This window comes from Ursus americanus, chromosome 3 (assembly GCF_024610735.1).
Source record: "Ursus americanus isolate L20-20 chromosome 3, mUrsAme1.1.p, whole genome shotgun sequence".
NCBI lineage: Eukaryota > Metazoa > Chordata > Mammalia > Carnivora > Ursidae > Ursus > Ursus americanus.
Window position 1 is genome coordinate 81,647,679 of NC_142129.1, and position 23,141 is coordinate 81,670,819.

Sequence of the window (23,141 nt, forward strand, 5' to 3'; positions counted from 1 at the left end):
CAAGGTCCAGTTTAAATCTCACTTATTCTATAAAGACTTCCCCTACTGTTCTTTCTTATATTTCAGTTCCTATTGCACTTATATCTACCTCACACATTTTAATAAATTTGTGTTTTTAAATTCTGGAGGCGGCAGGTTGTGAGAACACAAAGTGAAAGCACCATTGAGTCCCCTTGCTGTTCTCTTTGCTCTCTTGTGGAGCTTGGACTCAGTTCACCAGCTTCGCCTCTGCATTTAATACATGTTCCATTAACTGATGATTCTCCTTCCAGGATCCCAGTGCAACAGGGATAATAAATTTGTAAAACGTACAAGAAAATTTAGTTCTTTTGATAGTAATGGCCCATAGCCTGGGGTCAGAGCAGGACAAGAGAGCATATGCAAAAGAATTTTCTAAGAAGTAAGTTGCTAAATCTGTATGTCTTGTTCATATACACACTGCTCTTTTTATTATAGCTTTCTGTAATATATTTTCTCACTTAAGAGATATTAAAAATAAAACTTGTAACATGACATTAAGAAAGTGTTTGATCCTTAAAAAAAAAAAAAAAAGAAAGAAAAAAGAAAAATCTTGTGCACCAAAAGGTTGAGAACAAGTCACGTGTAATAAGGGTCTTTATCCAAAAAGTAAATGCATTAGGCTTGATGGTTTTATTTTCTTCACTGACCTTCCTCTTAGTTCTTCAGAGTTACTTTACTTGGAGTTAATTGATCTTTTTCTAATTCTCCTGAAATACAGTGGGAAAATACAGGCTTTGGAATCCGGTGATCTTGGATTTAAATTACAGTTGTGTGAGTGAAGTTAAGTTTCTGAACTTCTATGGACCTTAGCTTCCACATTTAAGACTAACTTTTCCTAGATTTTTTCAGGTATCTGTTTATTCAGTCAACAGAAATTTTTTGAGCATACTGTGTGCTAGAAATCATGCTGAATGTTAAGGTCATAACACCAAGAGGGGGGAAAAAACTGAACAGGATCCTGTTCTCATGGTGCCTGTAATCCAGTTGAGGGTATAGACACATGTAGACAATTAATAGTACATCATAAGTATTATCATCGAAAGGTACAATGAAACACATAAGAAAGGTAACAATTATGAGAATTAAGTAAGATAATGTATTTATTGTGTGCCTAGCAGTTCCTGCCTTAGGAGATACTCCATAATATTGTTGTTGATATTTTACCTTCATCCTGTACCCTCCTTGTTTCCAGCTAAAAGGTAAATTCATAAATGGTCTATATTAATATTGTCCCACTGAAATACAACATGAGCTACATATATAATTTTAAACTTTCTAGTAGCCACATTAGAGAAGTAGAAAGAAACATGAAATAGGTGGTGCCCGGGTGGGTCAGTCAGTTAAACATCTGTCTTCGGCTTGGTTCTTGATCTCGGGGTCCTGGGATGAGCCCTGTGTTGAGCTCCCTGCTCAGTGGGGAGCCTGCTTTTCCGTCTCCATCTGCAGCTCCCCCCCTGCTTGTGCTCTCTCTCACAAATAAGTAAATAAAATCTTTAAAAAAAAAAACATGAAATAGGTTTTAATATATTTGATTTATCCCAATATATTTAAAATACTATATCTGAACAGGTAATCAACGTAAGGATTATTTTTTAAATAATTTTTCATTATATATTTTACTGTCTTCAAAATTCCATGGGTATATTTTACTAATAGCACATCTCAGTTTGAATCAGCCACATTTCAGGTGACTAATGGCTACCAAAGTGGATGACACAAGTCTATATTTTCTAACTGACCAGGGTTAAAATTCATGAGAGGCAGTGCATCGTAGGTAGTAATTATATAACAGACTTTAACTAGTAAACCCAGCATCATTTCCACCCTTTCTCCCTCTCTCCTTTCCTCAGGCACTAGGTATCAAAGATAAATTAGAAGCTGTGGATCTTGTCCCCAATTCCAGTCCCCGACTCCAAACACAGTGAGGGAGAAAAGCAATCAGCAGATACTTTACAATACATTATAATTGCTATGAAGGAGATAAAACGCATATAAAATTAGGCGTAAGGATAAAGGAAGGAGTCACCCTGAGATGTCTGCAGTGGTCTGCACGAAGCACTTGAAGCAGAGAAGTCATACTATCCATGTCATGTCAGGTTCCCCTGCTTCAGTGAAGGATATGCTTCCTAGCTCATTTCAGGCAGCAAAGTGCGATGTTCCCATGAGGGGCCTCTCTGGTAACACTAGTGATCTGTGACATACTGGAGGAAAACCAGCTCCCATACTGCTGTGATTAGACATAAAAACACAAATGTACCTCAATAAAACACACAACTGCACTTCCTTTTATTTCCTATCTGGTCCAATTAGTTGTAATGGACTTGTCCTGTATTTTTGTCAGTATGCAAATCTTTCTTCAAAGGATGATTAGAGGCAGTGGCTCAATTTTCTTTTCTATCTTTTTTTTTTTTTTTTTTTTTTTTAAGATTTTATTTATTTGACAAGAGATAGAGACAGCCAGCGAGAGAGGAAACACAAGCAGGGGGAGTGGGAGAGGAAGAAGCAGGCTCATAGCAGAAGAGCCGGATGTGGGGCTCGATCCCAGAATGCCGGGATCACGCCCTGAGCCGAAGGCAGACGCTTAACCGCTGTGCCACCCAGGCGCCCCGTGGCTCAATTTTCTTGTCAACCCAAACCCATTCGTTGTTAGTAACTTGACTAACTCTCTACTCAACTACTGTGGAAAGCTTTTGAAAATCTACTTCATCCCCATGGAGTCTGCTAGCCTCATATTGTGACCCAAAGACGTGAGAGGAATTTTCTAGTATTGTAAAGTTCATATAAGAAAAACCCTGAAAGACTCTTTACCCATTTTCTAAAATAATTTGGATTTAAAGAGATAAAAATACCTTTCAACAAGAGCTGACTTACTATCCATTAGATCTTTTTCAAAGTCCGTGTACCTAATGGTAAATCAGATAAATATAGAGTAAAAATGTCTACCCTTTGACAGATGCCTGCTTAACTGAACTTAGTGTGTAGAGCACCATGGGAACAGAACCCAAACCTAGTTTAGCCTAAAGGGGAGTGAAAGGCTGGATGCCTTCTCTAGATCCTTCCTTTTCTTAGGAGCACAGAATTCCTGCCTGCATTGAGCTTAGGGAATACTTACTTCCAATTAAATTCACACTATTGCTTTACTTCAATGATTGCTTGTTAAAGTGTATTTGTAAAAGTAATGTATAAAATATTGCTAGATCTGAATAGTTAGAAAGTTGTCACTGCTACTTCCGAACAGGGTTTTACAGACTTTTTTTCTGTGCTCTGAGCCCACAACATTACAACATAATAAGGAAACACTTAGAAAATTCCTGTGGCAGGTATAATTTTATCTAGTGGCAATGAGCATTATGACATAGTCATGAATGGATCCTAGGAAAGTATGCAGTAATATGCGAATGGACAATGATACTTATTTTGCTCTCAAAAGTGTTTATATTAGAGCTCATAGTTTTATCCTTACCATGGCTACAATAAATTCATAACAGTACAAAATGTTTGTCATGTGAGAAAATGACTCTTCTGAGAGAAAAAAATAAAAATATGAGTCTATCATGGTAGCTTACTATAAAGTTTTATTTATATAACGTTGAAATAAATGTTAATTGTTATAATACAAGCATATAACAATCTGAGAATGGTTAGTATCAAGTTTCCTAAGGAAAATGACATTCTATCTTTCTTCTTCATGGGATACTCATAAATCAGTATGTATCAGCCAGCAGTGACAGTTTAAATCATATTTTTTCTGATAAAAATAGCTTTGCTTTATTATATTTTACTGGTCCAGAGAGAAAAACATGGAATTAATTTTATGTCCACATTTTAAAGGAAAAATGTGAGTTCAGCGTCTGTGTTTACAGTTTATAAACATTTGAAATCAAACCTACACATAAACTTTCTGTGAATCAAGGTGGCTATACCTAGCTGCTAGTGAGGAAAGTTGAATTTAAATCCTCTTTTCTCTTTGGATGAAGTTACTATCATCTGTGTTAGAAGAGAGCTGGAGATAGGAAAAATCTAGAGGCTGGGTCATGAACTCTTCTCTTCAAAAATGAGAATTCAAATGTATTTTTGAAAAGTCTCATTTTTTTTTTTTTTGGTCATTAATATATCTATCAATTGTCTCTTTAGTGTATTGCAGTCTATTTCCAGGTTGAGATAGCCATTTTCAACAAAAATAATTCAGTTACACAATTATTTTTCAAGCTTTTACATATAACGAGCTAATAATTGCACACTTTTTTATCTATGACCCTCTGACTGAAGGCAGTTCTAAATTGCAGTGTTTCCTGAAATTATTCACCAATTCCCAGTATCTCTGTGTGTTACAGTATTTTACTAATCAAGAAGATACAAATATTTTCCAGATACATTGTACAGATATTAACCTAAAAGAAGTCTTATTGTCTTTTATAGACAATTATCTACCTATTGTTTTTAAGTAAACTTTTCCTAAGTCAAATGTGCCAATGGAAAAAAGTCCATTTGCAAGGCTAATTAACAATTGTTAAGAATTTTTTTAATGTGTAAAAATGGGTTTATGAATACTGAATTATTTCAACACTTATTAAAATGATTATTTTTAACAACGAGAATATTTTGGTTTAAAAAAGCTGAAGTAGTTTTGTGTTTAAGATAAACTCTCCCTGGTAATGTTGACATATTTTCTATAATTGTTATGCTTCTCTAATATTACATAACTGTGTTTGACACATTTAGTACACAATTTGAAAAGGCAGCTAAAATTCTATAGTTTTGAATGAGAATCGCCTCATATATTTTGAAATATTCTTGTGTGAGTTCTGAATAGGAAGTCAGTATGAAACAAAAAGGACTTACTTGATTTCAAGAGAAATTGATCAAAAGATAATACACTACCATCCATGTCTTTGGCTTATAAACTATGTATTGAGTTGTTTACGTTTTAAAGATATATGTTTAATTGAATGATTTTGTCCCTATTGAAATAAGTATCAGAACCAAAAACAATTATCTTTCAGAATAAAATTATTTCAGATTTTGCCTCAGAAATATCTAATATAAGTTTTGGCACTGAAAATAATAAGTAATACTTATTAACTTAAAATGAAACTAAGCCTGTATAAGTTAAAAGTTGAATCTGTGGAAGGAAAAACTCCTTTTTCCTCTACACATCTCAGATTCATTGACTGGGGGCCTGCAAATTAGACTGACAAAAGATTAACAAAGGAAAAACAAATAGCTTTTTATTAACAGGTGCATCCTGCATTTATGTGGAGTACTCAGTGGTAAGGAACTCAAAAGGCTTTTTTTTTTTTTTTTTTTTTTTTTTGCATTTTAGCAAAGAAAAATAATTTTTTAGAGAAATGACAAGACAAAGGAAAAGACTGAGTTTCTAGGACTTTGAACAGATTATAAGAAGGCAAATATATGGGGAAACTAATGGTAGATAAGGCTAGTTTTAGTAAGGTTTGTTTATATATAGTGTCCTCTGGTCTCTGGGCTGATAAAGGTCCAGAGTTGTCTGAAGTCATTAACTTGTGTCCTTCCTGGTAGAGAACGGGGAGAACATGTACAAGTTTATGTCCTGGTTTTAGGCAAAGGGGTGGACAGAGGGCAGAGAGCTTTTCTTTTATCTGCTTCTTCTTGTCTCAGCTCACAATAATCCTTATACCAAAGCGGGATATTTTGGGGTGGCCTATCCTGCTACGTTTAAATCTATATTCCACTTTTGCAAACTGATGAAAAGTTGTGGAAATTATTTAAAATTTTAGAAAAGAATGCTGTTTCTGGGCAGCATGACCTCAGTGGTCAGAAACTCCAATTTGCAGTTCCTTAGTAAAGGAAGAAGTCATTTACATGTTAATTCAATTCTTTTTAAAGATTTTATTTATTTGACAGAGAGTTAAGAGAGCACAAGCAGGGGGAGCAGCAGAGGAAGAGGGAGAAGCCACCCCCCCCCCCCCCCCGCCCACCTGGAGCAGGGAGCCTGACTTGGGGCCCAATCCCAAGACCCTGGGATCATGACCTGAGCCAAAGGCAGATGCTTAACTGACTGTGCCACCCAAGTACCTTATTGTTAATTCAATTTTTGAAAAAAAATGTCATAACAAAAGAGACAAATTAATAGTAAAATCAAATCAAATTTGATCCAGTAATACATTACTTATATACTTATATTAATAATATATAAAATATATATTAAACTAATATTTTGGTATTTTTAAAACTTGCTTTTAATTATACTTTTCCATACATTATATATTTATATATAAATAATATATTTGCACATATCACATATATTGTATAATATTTATATATTTATAGAAGTATTTGAATAGTAAATTTATTTACTTAAAATTTATTTTTAATTCATGTAACTACTAATATACGTTTGTAATTACTAAATAGTTACTTAATTTGGCCAAGAGTTAAAATTAGTTGATTGGTTTATCATTTTAATCTATTTTTGATTTATTTATCTGGCATCGGCTTTACACATTAAAGGTCTAGGAAGAGGGGTGCCTGGGTGGCTCAGTCGGTTAAATATCTGACTCTTGATTTCTGCTCAGGTCATGATATCAGGATGGGGAGATCAAGCCCCAGCATTGGGCTCCACACTTAGAGCTGAGTCTGCTTGGGATTCTCTCCCTCTCCCTCTGTCCCTCCCTCCACCTTGGCTTGTGTGTTCACTCTGTCTCTCTCTAAAATAAATAAATAAAAGTCTAGGAAGAAACCAACCATTACTGAAATGTAAGCTTTGCAACGCTAAATATATACTATCATTGCAAACTTTGTAACACCATAGGGAATAAAACATTATAGCATGGTGTTAGTTGAAAATTTTTAACACATGAAGGAAAAGAATAGGCTTACACACACATACATACACACACCACACAACTACATGTCAATCACTGTGCTCAACTTCTCAAGGAATGCACAATCGTTGTAGGTAGGTAACAAAATTAATAGAATCTTCATAATAAAACATGTCATTGGAGCAGAGGCAATGTTTCTATCAAACATGGGAGAATTAGAATCAGGATAAAGGTAGGGAACATTTCAGTGTAGGAAATGAGCAGGACTCAACATGAGACAAGAAGCACTGTGAAACAGCAGTTTTTTTACACCTGTTATCTAGAAAGGAGGGGTGGAGAAAATGAAGGAAGGAATGTGTTAAAACTGCTTATCCTCTCTTACACCTTACTATGTGTTATACTTACCTCAGTCCTGTGCTATAAGTATTATTGTTCCTTTTTTTTTTTTTTTTACGGATGAGGAAATATTCATGCATCTTAAATTATATAAAATCTAACATAAACTGTTTTTGTCATTGATTTTATAATAAATTTTACCCCTTGAAAGAAGTATAAATGCATGAATATTATCTTTCTCAAGTTAAAAGTGAAGCAAGAAATCTACAAGGATAAAAATAAGAGATTAACAAACCTGAATATAACAACACAACAGAAAGCATAAAAGAATTTACATAGGTAGAAAGACTGTCTAGGGGCACCTGGCGGGCTCAGTCAGTAGAGCATGCAACTCTTGATCTCCAGGTTATAAATTCCAGCCCCCTGTTGGATGTAGAGTTACTTATAAATAAATTCTTTTAAATAAAAAAAAGACATCCAAAAAGATAAAGAACACTAAGATAAATGAGCAAAGGACACAACAGTTAATTCAACAACAGTAAAAAGAGAAGAATTTAAATATCTAAAAACGTATGAAAAAATGTTAAACTGAGCTGTTAGCAAAGAAATGCAAATTAAAACACTGAGAGATTTCACTTCAGGTTTTCAAAGAGTTGAAAGACTGCAATCTTCAATACCTAGAGGAAAACCAAGGTTGCTGATGAACACTGATGATTTCCAGATGCTTGGGGATCAATCTATGCTTTCATTTTTATTTTCTCCCATACTACAGATCTGTCCTAGAATATGATTTTCTTGTTGTTGCTTTTAGTTTCTAAGGAATTTTGTTACTATTCCTTGAGGGGACTAAAAGTACCCTAGGGTTTCACAACACTAAAGCTCCTGGGAATTAGAAAAGATGTTATTTTTTAAGTGAATGAAAATGATTAGAAACCGCTCTGGCTGAAGGCTGACTCAGGAATTGCTGTGTAAGAATTTATAGTTATAAGATAAAATATACAGAAAAAAGAAGTCTGCTTTTCTTAGTCTGATCTGCGGTTTACATTTGACTATGACAATCATAGAGAAAATGCCCCCAGAAAGAAATGACTCATGTCGTATTAAGCAATGGGACATCAAGCTGAATGATGAGCATGTTATTTGGCAGGATAAGGGAAATAGCATTCATCAACTTACATCTTGTTTCCCAAAACCACAGAAATGACCAGAAGACTATTTGAACATGAATTCCCAATACTTTAGTTCTACTACCAAGAAATATTTTTTCCAGTCGTGTGTGGATGATGATGTCATATGCCATTTCAACCTAAAAATAGCGTGATCAGCCCAGATCTCAATAGTAAATTTACCTCAAACTAAGGCCACTCCTCATCAGATATTGCCCACAGAATTTTAGCATAGTCTGAATGATTTAATTAAACCACCTCCAGGAACCTAATTGTCTCTAGAACGTTCTTTCTTTTATTAAGAAATTGTGAGAGTAAAAACGCAGGTCTGATTGTACATTTGGGTTTTTTATTCCGCTCCTTTTCACAGCCCTGATAACAACTGATTAAAAAATCAGACCTGCACACTAAATAACTAATTTTAGTTCAATAAAGACTCGACAACATTTTATAATCAATTTTATGAGAGATGATTTGGGCTGAATTTAGTTAAACTGACTGAAGTAAGTAGATAATGGAGTATTTATCTTTGCTGGAAGAGAAACCTAGGTAGCGAGGCTTTCAGCTGCTGCTGTGAAGTTTTAACTAGGAAGCCGCCAGTCACAACGGACCATTATGTTTCTAATTGCCCTTATTAACAGAAGAAAAAGGAGCAAAAGATTTTCTCCGGAGAATCTTAGACAACCTACTGTTTCCAAATAAACTAGATGATACTGGTCAATACACTCTATTTGACAGTTAGGTTTTATCATAAGAACAATAGTAAGTCAGGAAACTGAGCAAACCAAATGCGGTCAAGCATTTCTTCATAAACAAAATGTGGATGTTACTTTCTTTTCTACTTAAACAAGAAGAACTGGCAAACCAAATGTGTTCCTTGGATGTTTTTTTGTTGGGAATTATTTTGGGGTTTTTTTGTTGTTGTTGTTGCTTATTTACCCTTAAGAGTTCTGGATCTTGGGGTGCCTGGGTGGCTCAGTTGGTTAAGCGTCTGCCTTTGGCTCAGGTCGCGATCTCAGGATCTTGGGATTGAGCCCTGCATCAGGCTCCCAGCTCAGCAGGGAGCCAGCTTCTCCCTTTCCCTTTGCCTGCCACTCCCCCTGCTCCTGCTTTCTCTCTCTCTGTCAAATAAATAAACAAAATCTTAAAAAAAAAAAAAAAAAAGAGTTCTGGATCTTAAGCATCTACTTATCTGATGAATAATCATCAAACTTTATGCATGTATTTTTGCCTTTATCCACAATAAAGGCTATGGCTTCCTGTACCCACCCTCCGTAGCTGTATTGATACAAGCAGTGCTTCTTCCTAGAATATTCAACACTTAGCATTCTATAGTTGAAACCCTGCTGTTAGGTTTAAAGACATTCTCGCACTTCATATATCAAGAAGATTTCTGCACTTGGCAGAGATTTTTCAAATTTTCCAACCTTGAGCAATTTTTGTGTGTGGCATTAGGTTAAAATGTCCTAATATTTCTTTGTGTGTCTAAAATGTCTTAATATTTCTTTGTGTGTCTGTGCTTGTGTGTGTGTGTGTGTGTGTGTGTGTGTGTGTGTGTTCAGGGTGAAGAGCGGGAGAGTATTTTTTCATTGAATCATTCCTTAGTATTATTCAGTTATCTACATTTTCATATCTTAGACTGGTTATTTTTGGTCTTCAGTGCATGTGTCATTCACTACCTCTGTCATGAATATCCATTTCAGTTACATTTATTCTAAATCTCAAAAAGAAAAATATTTTACTGATTTAAAAGTAACTGGAAAGTATTGCCTGATATCAAGAGAGTAAATGATTTACAAAGATGACAAAATGGATCTGTCCAATGGCAAAAAGTATTTGCCCTGGACAGAGTTAACAGTTAAAGAGGTGACTGTATTCAAGACTATTGCAATAGGGGAAGGAGATGGAACTCAACTGCCGTGAAAAAAAAGGGGGGGGGGGGGCAGGAAGATTTTTAAATACTGGGGTAGGCTTATGGAAAATCTTTGGAGTACTATGGGGGTGGAGGAAGGGGAAGTTTGGTCAAAATTATTAGGTCATTTACTTATGTTTGCTAATTGGCAGTTATCTAAGTTAGACTCCTACCCTCCTACAGAGACCTGGAGATAAGGTTGGTATCTTTTTGGTGATTTCATCTGGAAGGGATGCCTCCCAACTCCTTGACGAAGACATTTCTGGGTCATGGAAGATTTATATCTCAGAAGCAGAAAAATAATTTACAGTTGCAAGTTTCTAAAGCAAATACCCTGAGAACTGGGAGGTCAGGAGCCCATGGTCAGGAAGAAAACCATAGTCAAGTGTAGTCAAGCTGAGGGGAATGTTCAGGCCAGCTGGGTGACCATGATATTACAAACGTTCCAGATAATCAAACAAGAGATGGTAAACTGCTGGTTGACAAGGGATTTTCTAGATGCGTGATGTTATGAGGCATAGTTAATATGGAGAGTAAAGTCAAGTTCAGATGTGCAACTTTCATCAGCAGCCTCCAGAACCAGACATGAAATCAGCAGTAGTGTATCATCATGTCATTTCAAGTGTCCTCCTCCTAGTAACTTGGTCAACTGAGTCAACACTGTTGTTTCAGTCTCTGACTTGTCTTTGATCATGGATTACTTGATTCAGTTTGACATTCCTTTGAAGAATTTTCTATCTGATTACAGCATGTAGATGGCCAATTTCTATTCTTGGCTTTTTCTCAAACAGCACACACACTGACACATATAGTTCTGCTTCATGGAGGATTTATGTCTCCCTTTTTTTCCCTCCTCTCTGATAATGTTAAAGCCTAACATAGACAGTGTTTAATTTTTAGTTTGTCATGCTATCCAGTGTTGCTACCAGAACTGAATATAATAATCCCAGTCCTCTTTGAATTACAATTAAAGAGGGCAGGAAAATTTAATATGTTGCCCTCTACTTATTTGGAAACTTATCTGGAACTAGATAGAAACCCGTCTTACTGTGGAGATAGAAGTGTGGTCATGGTCAGTCTTTAATTAGAAGTGAAGTCATGGATAGGTAAGACTGGAGTCTCTGTCTTATTTTTTATAACCTTGAAAGTTAGTAAATATTAAAAAAAAAAAAAAGTCTTGTTCCAGTGTCTGAGTCCTAACCAAGCTTTCTGTGAGTTTCTGGAGGATTATATTCTTAAAATCATGTCTTAGCTCTGAGTTCCTGCCCATCATACTCTTGATCTCACTCACATTTCACTTTTTTTTTGTTTTTTAAGATTTTATTTACTTATTTGGCAGAGAGAGAGAGTGAGCACACAAGCAGGTGGGGGGGCAGCCAAGTGAGGGGGAGAAGCAGGCCCCCCGCCCATGAGAGAGCCCGACATGGGGCTCGATCCCAGGACCCAGGGATCATGACCTGTGCCGAAGGCAGACTCTTAAGCAACTGAGCCAGCCAGGTGCCCTCACATTTCACTTTCTATAGTTGATCTCTCCAGGCCACCCCAGATGTGGAGCTCAACTCTGCTTCCTTGATCTTTTTAGAAATCTCTCACATAATGCATAGCGGGGTTAACAGAATGTATTGATGCTTTGAGCAATGTGCGTGTGTGGGTGTGGGGTGAAGAAATTTAAAATGCAACATTAAACCTCTTTTGGTCGCATGGCTCTGCTGCGGTTTCTGAAGCTCAGGTGTAAGTGCCGTGCTGTTAGTGGCCCCTGTACTCTGCGCACCTGCTGTATGCACTCTCGGACTTCTGCCACACGGGTGATTACCTGCAGTGATGCTCTGATGGGGCTGTGCAGGTGATAGCAACCCAGAATGGCGCCAGCATCACAGCAGCCACCAACACTATGGCCGTGCCGCCCGGACTGACCTTGTCTACTTTGACAACTCCCCAGAGGTACTGTGTCTTAGACAAGGCTGCAGATTCCCTAGGCACTGCGGGCCGTGTCTGCAGCAAGGCACGGACGGTTGTGAAATCATGGGCTGTGGCTGAGGATATGACGCAGCTCGAATCACCCCTGTCGTCCAGGGTGATTGCACATTCCGCTGGGGCTGTGTGGTGCAGTGCAAGGAGGGCAGAAATATGGCAGACGTCCATACTTGGCAAGGCCCCCACGAAGGCACAGTGGCTGGACCAGAACTGATCGTAGAAATATCTCACTCATCCTTCTCCTTCAAACCTCCTGACTCAAAAGCACAAGATCTTTGCACCCATACCTTCCTTTACCCTCAACTCTGGGCTGCTATATAGCTTCTATTTAAGAACCTGGAGAGTAATCCAGAAGGACTCTGGTGTTCTGACTGGTTCCTTGGCCCTGGGAAGGAGTTGACAGGGCTTGTAAGAAACTGAAAGTCTTCCTGACTGCCCCACTGGAGATTAGAAGGAAGAGTGGAAGAGGTAGGGGTGTTCAGAATGACATAAGTTGCACTAAAGCACATGGTCAGGTCTCATTTCTCCTTTCCTTTGGAAAAAAATATATATTTGTAGAATTACTTTGGCTCCTTGACATCAGTATGTTTTCATAGGTTCAATTATCTTTTGCTTCTTCTTTCCCTTCCTTAAATTTATTTTCATTCCTCATGCAGAGCAGTGTTTATCTTTCCCTTTTGTTTTTCATGATTTTCTTAAAAAAAAAAAAAACAGGTAAAACTCATAGGGCCTTGCTTTTTATAACCAAACAAAATTATTCAGGTGTTTTCCTTTATATAAACATTCCAATGAAAAAAAAAATCTGTTACCAGCTATTAAAATAACCATTTTCATCTCTGTGCATAATTTCATGTCTTAGGGTGATCATGTTCTGGGATGTCATGCTCAACATGCTCCAAGGTCACATCAAATTAATTGTACCTGAAAGTTGAATTTCTAACTAGGAAGCAAGGAGAAATGCATGTCATTCATTTAGGGTATCCCTTTGTTCAATACTGCACTAATCAAGAAACATAACTAAGAGTTAGAGCTCTCTTTTAGGGTCAAAGATTTAATCCCCTGTTTTGTTTTGTTTTGTTTTCTGGATTCTGTATGCCATGATCCTTTCTGACATTATAGCAATCTTTGTACTTCAACATACTTTCATAGTATTTTACATTTCTCACTTTCATTCATTCATTTATTCAACAAGATACCGTTTACTTTGTATTAAGATACCATGGAACTCAAATGAAGTATAGATCAAGGAAACCAGGAAATAAATAGTAAAACTTCGTATGATAAAAAATGCTAATAAAATAAAGTAGGGTAATGGATTGAGTGAAGGGAAGGGGATAGCTATTTTAGATAGCATGGTCAAGCCTCTGTAAGCATGTGGTATTTGAGGAGGCATGAATAATGAGGAGTTGATTATGAAAGTATTTAAGGAAGAATATTCCGGGTAAAGGAAAGAGCAAAGATAAAAGCCCCAAAGTGGAATCTGGCTTGACACATCCAGAGAAGAACAGGGAAAATAACAGTGGCAACAACAAAACAAAAACCACCACAAAAACCGGTGTGGCTGGTGTAAGAGAACAGAGAGGAGAATGCTAGGACCTGAAATCAGAGAGGTCAGCAGGAATGGAATGCCTTGTAGGCTCTGGTATGGAGTTTGGATTTTTTGCTAAATCACATTGGAGGGTATTTTTTTTAATGGAGTATGATTTTATCTGACTTGTTCTTTCCTTAATCACTTCTCTGTGTGGAGATTATATTTCATCTTGATTATTTTTTTTAACTTTTTTTTTTTTTTAAAGATTTTATTTATTTATTCGACAGAGATAGAGACAGCCAGCGAGAGAGGGAACACAAGCAGGGGGAGTGGGAGAGGAAGAAGCAGACTCATAGCGGAGGACCCTGATGTGGGGCTCGATCCCATAACGCCGGGATCACGCCCTGAGCCGAAGGCAGACGCTTAACCGCTGTGCCACCCAGGCGCCCCTTATCTTGATTATTTTTAAACTTACCTTAAGGAGTCATTTTAAAACTATTGGTATACTCTCTCCAAATTTCCTGTAGGCTAATTTATTCCATTCATGTTTCTTGAGTGCCTTCTATGTTCCTGGCACTGGACTAGACCTGGAGATTCAACGGTGATAAGGAGGTGATTCCAACACCCAACAGCACACAGCCTCATAGAAAAAGGTTTTGCTCTGTTTTCAATAGACAGTATTGTCCATGTTCTCTGCATTCTTACTAGAACCAACATGATTTTATATGAACTTTTTTCTGGATTTTGGGTATCTGTTTTTAGTCCCATACTGTATTTCTATATCCATTTTATACAAAACAAATGGTTAAGAATGTAATTACCAGACAGAGAAAGAAAAATACTATATAGTGTCACTGCTACATGGAATCTAAAACAAAACAAAACAAGCTCATAGATACAGAGAACAGACTAGTGGTTGTCAGAGGCAGGCAGTGGGAGGTGGGCAAATGGCTGAAAGAGTCAAAAAGTACAAAGTTCCAGTTATAAAATAAATAAATCATGAAGATATAATGTACAGCATGGCGACTATAGTTAATAATACTGTTTTGCACATTTGAATGTTTGCTGAGAGAGTAGATCTTAAAAGTTCTCATCACAAGAAAGAAATTGTCATGTATAGTGATGGATATTAACTGGACTTGTGCTGATTATTTCACAATATATACAACTATCAAATAATTATGTTGCACATCTGAAACTAATATAATGTCAATTATACCTCAATTTAAAAATCTCCAGTTTAAAAAAAAAATGTATTTGCACTTTCATCTTATTCTTATTTTTTTTTTCAATTTCATAAGTCTTCCAAATTCTTTTTAGTAGGAAAACTGCTTTCATAGCAGAAAATTGAAAAGTAATAGCACCTGTGTAGAACTTTTTCTCTTTAGCATGGTATTCCAAATTAATTCAAGATTGAAAATATATTAAGTAACTAGGAAATTATCTATAATGCTAGACCACAGAGTTTCTGTGTCAGGTCATTTCTATCCCCTCCCCATATTGAACTGCAAAATTGCAGAGTCCAATTGCCACACAGATTGAGTCAAAGCCTGATTATTTGTGGATGTTTTTTGACCTTGAAGAGCTGGGTGATGAAGCTGAGGGAATTCTTTGAACAGAACACTGGGAAAGAAGCCAAAAGCTGAAGGCAACACCAATTTTCTGTTGAGGTTGATTCTTAGTAGGCGTGGAGCTGGGGCTTTCTCTGCACTTTTGACCATTTGTCTTGTTTCCTCTCTTCCCTTCTCTTTCCAGTGGACTTTAAAATTTTAAGGAATTTTCTTAGTCTGTTTATCAAATAATCTCTAATTCCTTCTATTTGATTTGTACTCCCCCCACCTTCTCTTCTGTTTTTGCCATAGTACAAGAGATATTTGCATTAAACAAGAGTTACTGAAAGACCCTGTCTCTGAAAATCTGTTTTGAAGTTGGAGGAAAAGGCAAGGCAGCTTTCTGAACTTTCCTTCCCCTTGGGGCAAGAATGGTGCTTAATAAATTATTCTCCTCTTCCAAAAGATCTAGCATTTTGACTATTGAACATTTTGGAAACAGTTGTATATTGTGTCTTACAGATCCAGGTTTATTGTAGACCAAGTGCTAGGTAATGAAAATACCTTAGACCTTTTCTCACCTTTGTAAAAAGAACTGTTTATTGATGATAAAATTAGCCAAAGTGTGGCTATAAAAATCTTTTAGATTTCATAAGGAATATGTGCTCTTTTTTTTTTTTTAAGATTTATTTATTTGACAGAGATAGACAGCCAGCGAGAGAGGGAACACAAGCAGGGGGAGTGGGAGAGGAAGAAGCAGGCTCCTAGCGGAGGAGCCCGATGTGGGACTCGATCCCGTAATGCCGGGATCATGCCCTGAGCCGAAGGCAGACGCTTAACGACTGCACCACCCAGGCGCCCCGGAATATGTGCTCTTTTCATTCCTACTATAAAATATATATTAAGGACCTAACTTTGGGCAAAGCCTAGATGCTAGAAATACAAAACTCATTGAGATATGAGGATACAAAGATCAGTGAACTATGTGGTCCCCACAGTCCCCACTAACTAATTGTGGAGAAAGATGAGAAAAATGAACTATTATATTACAAATGATAAGGGCTGTAACATTTGAACCAGGGTTATAGAAGTATAGCCGTGGCTACCTGCTAAGAATGATGGTCAGGGATAATACTTACGTGAGTCATAGAAGGCAGAATTTAGCTGGGAAAAGGAAGTGAGAAGTAGGCTCCAGATAAAAGAAACAACATATGCAAAAACCAAGAGTCAAGGGCTTGTGGTAGAGCCTGAGCATGAAGAAAAGTCTGAGCATGGGAGGTTTATGTGAGAAAGGAGATGCACCTAGAGAGATGAGATCATGGCAGACCTAGTATGCCATTCTCACTAGAAAGCAAAAAGAATGGGACAAAAGTTCTGGAAGGGGAAATGAATGAATGAATCTGGATTTGTTGAATTTTTACTATGGTAGTAGGAAATAGGGTGGATTGGAAGGGATAAGTTAGATGCAAAGAGAACAATTAGGAAACCATTGCAAAATTCCAGTTAAGATATGAGATTTTAGCAACAGCCACAGGAATGGAGGGGAGTGGAATTCTATGTGAGTTAATTAAGAAGTGGAATGAAGGACTTCTTAAAAAATCAGGAGGAGGAAGAAATTCATGGTGGCTCATTCTAGTTTGGGCATCTGGCAGCTGCAGTGCCAATCACTAGAACAGAACAAGTCAATGGAAAACATGATGGGGGGTAAAGACTGTGATGAAGTTTCATCCATGTTGAAATTTAGGCAACAGGTGCTGGTGATAAGGCCAGAAAGTCAAGGAAAACAACAATTAGCATGGTTCTCATAACCATATACTAGTCTGAAAAGTATAGTGACTCATGAAAGCTTTACTCTTTCCTCCTATGGAAGGACATTTTTATTTTAAAAAATCATTTATGTTTACCACTACTCCCCCAGTTTACTCTATCCTCTGAAGAAATATCACACTTACAGACATTATATTCTCATGTTCCACAAACACTTTATTATGAATCCGTTAGGGTATATACTTGCAAATATTTTGTTTCACTCTGTTTTATCCCTTAGGCAACGTCATGCACATATTCCAGCAAACAGTGTAGTGAAGCAAGAACAGAATAGCAATGTCTTGCCAGTTACCAGATCTGCAGATTCTTCCTTGTCTGGTGTCTTTCGCTTGTGTCCTTTCTTCACTCTGCCCATCATTACTGTCTCCAAATAGGATCCTAATCATCTCCTGCCTGGAATTCCTTTATCACAGTTCTTAAGTACAAACAACAGAAACTGATTCTGCTTCTTCTATGCAGAAAATGAAAAATTTTTTGAAAGGCTTGGGAAGCTTACAGAATCATGAGGAAGGTAGAGAAAGGGAAAAAACAAAAACAAAAACAAAACAAAAAAAAAAAACAGACTTGGAAAATAAGAAAAAAACAAAAAGAGTTTTTCTAGCCAGAATCTCAACCAGAGTCAACAAGGATGAGCCAAGAAAGGCATTGCTCTCTCTGGCCAAACTGCCATGGCCGCCCCCAGAACCAGCTGTGGCAGGCTCTTCTGTCACTAGAATAAATTCTTCACTGTTGCTGCTTCTTTGCATCACTAACTCCAGATTTAAAATTTCATGTGGTTGTGTCTGATTGCCCAAATCTGGACTGAAAACAGGTCCATACCCTAGTTTTCAAGTTTCTAGAGAAATCAAGTATCTGGGCTTTTCAACTTTTGTAGTTGGACAAAGCACCCCCCACCCACTGAGGCTGGTGCTATGGAGAATTTAATAAAGGAAAATGTAGGAAATAAGATATAGGAAAGAGGGTTTGAATCAGGGCAGCCACAGAAATGCAGGTGTCCCCTTGAATACCAACTTATTAGCCCCTTGTTCTAATCATTCATCGTTCTGTTGTATTCTAAGCACTGTTCTGGGTATGTGCTATATACTAATGGTACAAATATCAAGAATGCAAGTACCTAATTAAGATTTCCCCCAAATATATCTATTATGGTGTTCCTGCCCCCCCCCCTTTTTTGGACACTGCAATGGTTTCTAATTACTTAAGACTCTTCAACCCAGTATTCAGAAACTTTCCATCAGGCTCACCTGGCTGGCTCAGTCAGTAGAGTATGCTCCTTTTGAACTCGGGGTTGTGAGTTTGAGCCCCACATTGGAGGTAGAATTTACTTTTTAAACATCCATCAGTTGATCTACATTACATATACAACCTTTCCCTTTATTATTTTCTAACATAAATTCTTTTCTCCAAATAGATGATTATATTACAATGTACATACACATTACCATGTTCATTCTTTGCAAAACTACACCTTTCCCACCTACTTCTCCCTAACCCATGCCTGAACTCATCTTGTTTTTTCCCAAGTATTGCCTGACTTCCATTCTTCGCTTCCTTCATGATTCTACTTGAAAATCAGTGAGGTCCTGAAGCTATTGAAAATTAAAGACATACTTTGAAATCATACATTTATGTATACTAAGTCATCCCTGCACCTTTATTCATAAATACTCTTTATGGATCTATTTCCATTTTTACATTAGATGTTCTTACCTCTCTAAGTAGATTATAAATTATTCAGAGGCAAAGATCTCACCTGTTAGTGTATCCCCTCTGCAGTATCTAGCATGTTAAATACAGAGTCTACTCTATGTCTCTGTGCAAGAGCTGGGCAGACGTCTGACCACTGTTAGCTCTCACCACACACCTTCAAAGATTTTATCATCATGGAGCCCGTTCTTCTGAAACTTAATTTGTTTCATTCTCTTCCGCAGTCTCTAACTCTTGGTAGGTCCTATTCATCATTTCACAAATGTACAAACTTCCTATCACAGTAGGAACCAGGCAAGGATGACGGGGCACAAATTCATTGTCATTATTAGAAATTACCTGAAGCTAATGCCCAGATGATGCTAGTAGTGTCGTCTTCGTAGAGAAAAGATGGTATTACTATAAATTGAAAGTAAATTTCTGTACTACACCATATAATCTTTTCATGCTTTATAAAGTTAAAAGAAATGAGACTCATTTAAGAATCCGATTATTTTGTCATTGTCACAGAATGACATATTAATTGGGTAGTAAATTTGCAAAATGCCCTTACGAATGCAAACAAAATGTGTCTTTTGTAAATTAAGTAAAAAACAGATGCCTGTTTCTCACACAAATTTCCTTTCTGGTGCTGTCAGAGCAGTACTTTTTGAGAGAGTGAGTTTTGGCAGATGGCATTACAATTCAAATAAAATGAAATAGACTTCCAAGTACATCCATATTTTCTTGTCATATGAATGCAAGATGAATTTTTAGTTTCTAATGTTTCTGAGTGTCCTCATAAATATAACCTGTATTATTGCATAAATACTGATGATACGTTATGACTCTAATGTTAGCTGAGGTACTATATGATGATATCTTTCTATACAACCAAAGCAGGTATTCTCTACATCTATTGCAGACCAAAGAAATGCAATACCAAAGATTTTAAGAATCCTAAATTTAGACTCTTACTGAGGAACAGTGTGGAAATTATTTCAGAGTTCTGGGGCATTCCTCATAAAGGGGGGATGCACAGTTGGCTAGATCTTTCTCTGTGTGTGGCTCTCCCCATTTTCTTACCAATATTTAGGACATTGGGAGTTCTGAGAAAGGATAGTCCATAAAGGATTCCTCCTATCAAAGGGATTCTAGCACCACCATTCCCCACCCTCATCAAAAAGAATTTCATTGGGCAAATAATTTAACTGCTTAGATCAGTAAAAGAATATCCCTCCTCTCCCAGGTGGAGTTGCCATGAGGATCAAATGAGGCAATTCATGTAAAACACTCAGCACAGTGCCTGATACGCAGTATCAATCAATTATAACTGATTTTAATACTTCTGTGGTGCTAAATAACTAAGGTGAGGCAGGAAGGGGCATAATTTTGACCATGAAAAATTTAAAATATAACCTCCTGGATAGGTTGGGTTAGGGACGTAAATAGCATTTATTAAGATTTTTTTCAATATAAACTCCTCTCAGTAAGAAGAGTTGCCAGGTAAGTATTGACTCATATTTTATGATGAGCTGTAGGGAAGCTTCTCTATAAAGTGTCTACTGTCCACTCAGTCCCTCCTATAAATGGCCCTTCCTTCATTTGAACACCTGTACATACTTCTACCATGACATTTCCCAACTTATAGAATTTCTTCTACTTACCTAGCTCCCCATTACTATACAGGAACACCTCATTTCATTGTGCTCCACTTTACTGCCTTTCAAAGATACTGAGGTTTTCTGTTTTTGCTTTTTTGTTTGTTTTTGTTTTTTTACAAATTGAAGATTTGTGCACCCTCGCGTTGAGCAAGTCTACTGGTGCCCTTTTTCAAACAGGATAGGCTCACTTTGTGTTTCTGTGTCACGTTTTGGTAATTCTCACAGTATTTCAAACTTTTTCGTTATTATTATTTGTTATGGTGATCTGTGATTAGTGATTATGACTGGCATGGTTAGCATGTTGTAGCATTTTTAAATTAAGGTATGTACATCATTTTTTTTTTTTTAGTCATAATGCTATTTCCCATTTAATACACTAGAGTGTAATGCAACTTTTGTATGTACTGGGAAACTAAAAGATTCATTTGACTTGCTTTATTGAAATATTCACTTTATTGCAGTATTTGCTTTGTGGTGTTGGTCTAGAACAAAACCCACAGTATCTCCAATGTATACTTGTACACTGAATCCCTTTCACAGAAAATGTTTTCTCTCTAGCTCTTAGCGCAGAATTCAATAAACCTTGCACAAATGAGTAATGAATTTGGTAATGTTCAAATACAGAATAATCAGTGAATAAAATAAAATAAAAGGCATTGATCCTTATCTCTCTCCACTATGGTAAATATAAAGCCCACTAGAAGAAATGGAAATGAGCCAAATGACATCTGAAAATTTTTCATTCCTGTGATTTTCTGAAATATTCTCATTGATTTGTGTGTATTTTGCTGAAAACATGTGATATTGGGCACCTTCACTTGCAATAAATTCTGAGTCTAATAAAAGTTTAAATATATTGCCCCTAGAAAGAGTTTGAGAGAAATTTGGGATCTGTCTCAATAAAAGATTGTGTCTACGTCTCAAATATAAAAGAATAAATTTGAAAGTATACAATGGGTTATTGTTTGCAAAATTAAACTAAGAAAACATAAAAATCTTGCACAGTATTATTTCATCCATGTTATTGTAAAATGTACAATAATAGTATTAGTCTGGTTGTTAAAAGCACACAATATCTGTAAAGAGAAAATAAAAACAACCAAAAAATCTGTGTTACCAAAGCCGACGTGACTAAAACTGTAATGCCTATTTTTCATATTCTTTACTAAAACATTTTCTTTAATCCTAATACCCATGTTAGGGCAATGACAAGGTAGGAAGTTAGATTTCTGGAACATGGCCAATATCAACTCTTTCTTCTACCTTTCCACCTCAGCCCAGAACATCCGGAAATATTTGAAACAAACACTCTCACCCCAAGAATACCTAACTAAAAGTTGAATTAACATTTGTGGGGAAAAAAACAAACAAACATAACATAACATAATGACACAATTAAGGTATAAATGTCAAAGAAAAGCCAAAATTTCTTGCACTACCCAAGCTGAGGTTGTTCTTCACATGCAGGTATATGACCTTTTATTTTTCTCAGTGCCACAGTGGGCACAGGCTCTCATTTATTCCTTCAACAAGTGCCTATGCTGAACATTTAATATTAGATTTGGGGAATACAAAGATAAGTAAGATATGCTTCCTGTCTTCAAAGTTTCTCACCATGAAGGAGAAAAAGCAGAGGGTTATGATGCAGTCTTCAGAACTCAATAGAAGTCTCTTTTCTCAATAGTGTACCATATTCTTTCCCTCTCGTTCTTTGTTGCTTCTTTTTCTTCGCTTCCCACGGAGTCCTTCTCAGTCTATCTTGTGACATCTGGGCTTGCTGAGTTTTCCAGCTTTCCCCTGTCACTGTGGAACTTCCTAAATCACAGCAGTTTTAGGACTATCTTATTTGTATCTCTATTAGGTTGCTGAGTATAGTATGCTAATGTTCACTACCAATAAAGTAACTTTCAGGTTCTTTGTCACCTTTTATTTATTTACCGAGTGAAAAAAATCCTCTTTCCAACACTGATTCTAAAACACAGATTTCATCCTTTATTCTCAAGTATTATCTCTGAGTGACAATAATTGATTGATCTTTGAGCAGAAATAGATTTTTAATCACTTAAAATTTTACTAAAAGAAAAATGTCATCAGATCAAACAAAGAGAATGTCTTAATGAAAATATCATTATCTTAATTATAGTTGTTACTTCAAGGGCTGTATTTATAGTACTGATGTGATTTTCATTTGTGAACTAAAGAAACTTTTTTTTGAAGGGAAGGAACACTGAAATCTCTTTATGCAGAAATAAGCACTGTCGCTATTTTGATACATTTTCTTGTTTTCTTTTAAAAAAAACATCTCTGAGCACTTGAACTCTGATGCATATTTTAAAGAAACTATTTTAAATATGCTTGTTACTTTGCTTTTTTACTAACAAAAAGCCAGAGCATAATATCTCTGGAAAAAGTCATGTATCTGTCTATTAAATAGAACATTATAATCAGGCATAATTGTATTTGTCTTCAGATAGTTTTTCTAATGAACCCCAGTTGCCTCCCTTTGCACCAAAGTATCTTCTTTATAATCCAGGCCCCTTCTCCCATTGTTCAACTCCACTGCTAAATGTCGGTCTTCTAATTCTGAAGCCTTCAAGCCAAGTTTGCACAGGAATAGAATGAAAAGGATCTACCTACTTAATAATTTTCCAGTCCGTATTTTCCACACCCA

At 36.5% G+C, this 23,141-nt stretch overlaps 1 protein-coding gene and 1 pseudogene across 9 annotated transcripts in view; both read left to right on the forward strand.

Annotated features, from left to right (window-relative positions):
* The window catches only part of MAGI2 (membrane associated guanylate kinase, WW and PDZ domain containing 2), a 1,265,804-nt gene that overhangs the window by 923,701 nt on the left and 318,962 nt on the right, over positions 1-23,141 (forward strand). The gene's annotated exons all lie outside the window — the stretch shown is intronic.
* On the forward strand, positions 11,930-13,046 carry LOC123789504 (protein Wnt-2b pseudogene; annotated as a pseudogene).